Here is a 2,967-nt window from a genome sequence, read left to right on the forward strand (position 1 = left end):
CCCACCACCCCGGGTATATGGGGCCAGTGCCCTACTCCTTGAGCGACAGGTGCCGCCCTGGTTCCAAGCTTTTGATGATGCTCCAGGTGTTGATACCCGCTTCTGCCTTAAATCTATTCCTGCTCTCTCCCAGCCCCACAACACCCACTGATTTGGTAATCCAGCCTTCTGTAACACTACTCAAGCCTTTGATGAAAATATCAAAGCAAGCACGACCAGATAGAGGAGGCTTAATTCAGGGCAACATTCATTCCAGCATGCTCTTGGTGAGCTGTTGCTGGCTCCAGCTACTCACCACTTCCTTTTATCTGTGCTCTAAAATTGTCTGTTTAGTCAAAGCTGGCAGATGGCTGGGTTCCAGTCACAATGGCATAGCTCCACTCCCTAGATGTCAGCGACCTAGGCGGGATGTGAACTTAGATGGCAGATGCTGCCTCGCCCAGCTCAGCCTTCACCCCTCCCCCTGGCCTCTTCATTCACTAAGCTCTGCCCAGCCCACTCCCCATCCCGGCTCCAGAGGCGGGCAAAGCCCTTCTCAGCCCCTTCCTGGCTCAGACTTGGTCCTCCTCAAGCAACTGGTCTGTCCTTGACAGGAGGTCTGTCCCTAGAGCACTCTGGACAGCCTCTGAGTGTTGAGATCTGCCACAGGAAGCAACCTTTAGGTCAGCTAGTGCTGGGGTGTGTGGAACAAAGATGAAGCATGTTCCAGGAGCTGGGCTGGAGGTGTGACTGAATCCTCCTGCCATCCTGTGGAAGTGGCACAATTATCTCCATTCAGGGGCAAGAACATGGGGCTTGGGGATGTCACTTCACTTGTTCAAATCAGTAAATGGCAGAACCAGGTTTCCAACCCACGGCTGTGCAGCTGCACCTTCTGCATCCGTCAGCTCTTGGTGCCACATTGTTTTCTTACTTTCCCACTCATCCCCCACTCCAGGGCAACTGGGGGCTGTGGATACTATTTCAGTGGCCCTGGAAGGCAGGGAAGCCTGAGCCCAGCCCTTCCTGAACACCCTCTGAGAAAGAGGCAGGTGGGTGGGGTGACGTCAGGCTGTGGAGAAACCACTCTAGTGTTCCTGAGACCCGAGCAACTGGGGATTAATCTTCCAGATCTGGCACTACAGACATAATAAGAATCCGCTGCCACCTGCCCCCTCCAGCCCCATCACGGTGAACAGATGGGCAGACCCTCTCTGGGGGGTCTAAGTAGGGCACTGGGAGGCAGTTGCTGGGAGGCAGAAAAGGAAGCCAGTGAGCCAGTGGGGTGGGAGAGCAGGGGCAGAGGGAGAGAGGAGAGGGGGGAGGGCAGACCAGCCCACCCCATCCTGCTCCAGCCCCCAGCTGGGTGCTGCCAACCGTGGGCACTCTGAGCCCTCGGCACAGAGTGCCCACACTCAGCAAGTGTTCCAGGGGTCCCAGGTACTGAGTCAGGTGGTCACACGGGAGATATTTCAGGTCCTTTCTAACTCCAGCCTCTGCAGCCTGAGCCCACCAGAGCTGACAAGCTACAGAGCCTGGGACAGCTCTGTGCCCAGAGTACCCAGGTCCCAGCCATGCCCAGCCTCTGCCAAGGCCCTCACCATCACATGAGCCCAGCCGGCTAGGGTAGGACACAGGGTACAGCAATAATGGAGAAAGTGGGGGACCCTTAGGAACCTCAAGTCCTCTCTCTTTCAGAAGAGACCAGTGAGGCTCAAGACTCCTGCTCAGCAGTTTTGCACATCTGCAGCCCTGCAGAGCTTCATCCGTAACAGGCCCAAACAGGAAACAACCCACATGTCCATCAGTGGGGAAATGGATGAACTGAGGACGTGTGTGCCGAGGAATACTACTCAGCCATACAAAGGGAGAAACTGTTACTCATACACACACAACAGCACAGACAAGTTGGAAAACCATCATCCTGAGAGAACAAGTCACACAAAAAAGAGCACAGTCTGCAGCACAGCATGTGAAGCTGCAGAAAATAGAAACTAATCCGGAGACACAGAGAGCAGCTGAATGGCTGCCCTGGGTAGGGGCCGTACAGGAGAAAGGGATTAAAAAGGGAAACGAGAGAAGGTATGGAGCGACAGACACATTCACTCTCTTGGTGGTGGTGGCAGTTTCATGGGTACCCGGCCCTATGGCAGCTATTTTCAACCGCTGGAAGATCTGTAACAGGATCTTAGGTGTGCTGCAAAAAATTTTAAAGATCATTAATTAAATTAGTTTCGAGAGAAACTATTTTCAAAGCCAGTAAGTATAGTCTTTTTTTTTTTTTTACTCTTTTTTTGATGAACATAATTTAAGAAATTCAAGTGTGCAGTGAGGTAAAAAATGTTGAGAAGCACTGCCCTGTGGAGTGGCCACCAGTTACCTCTTCAGCGCCATGGCTGGCACCCACACTGGGGTCAGGGACAAGGCACCTGCTGCCTGGGCTGGAGCTGGTGGCTCCTCCTTGTCCACAGTAGTCAGACAGGTGAGCCACCCTGCTACTCAATGCACCCACCTAGTGCTACACGCTGTTCTGCAACTTCACAACATACTATCTAAGGCTCTGAAATTTTGCGCCGGGTCTAGTGGAAATGGTTCAGGATTTTCCCCATACCCCTTCTCCTGGGATTCAGGTTCCACTCCTGAGTGCATGAGGTGGGACTGAGCAGCAGGACAGGTGCAAACCCCAGTGCCAGGTTCTCTTGGCATCTCCCTTGTGGGCTGGCTGCCTCCCTTCAGGTGAGACTATGCCGAAGCACCTGGAATCTGGATGCAAAATAACCTCCACAGCCCTTCAGTCCAGCATGGCAGGGCTGCATTCCTAGGTGACTCCAAGGCTAAGGGCTGTACCCCAGGACAAAGTTGTACAGCTGCTGCCACCAGCACACACAGTTGATGGAGCTCTGCAGAGATGAAAGTCGGGGTGAAGGTGTGGCCAAGGACCGGCTAAAACAGAGAGCACTCCAAGGCTGGGGAGCTTTCTGACTGAGC

The sequence above is a fragment of the Otolemur garnettii genome, unplaced genomic scaffold (genome assembly GCF_000181295.1).
Source record: "Otolemur garnettii isolate 467f Iridium unplaced genomic scaffold, OtoGar3 scaffold00022, whole genome shotgun sequence".
Taxonomy (NCBI): Eukaryota; Metazoa; Chordata; class Mammalia; order Primates; family Galagidae; genus Otolemur; species Otolemur garnettii.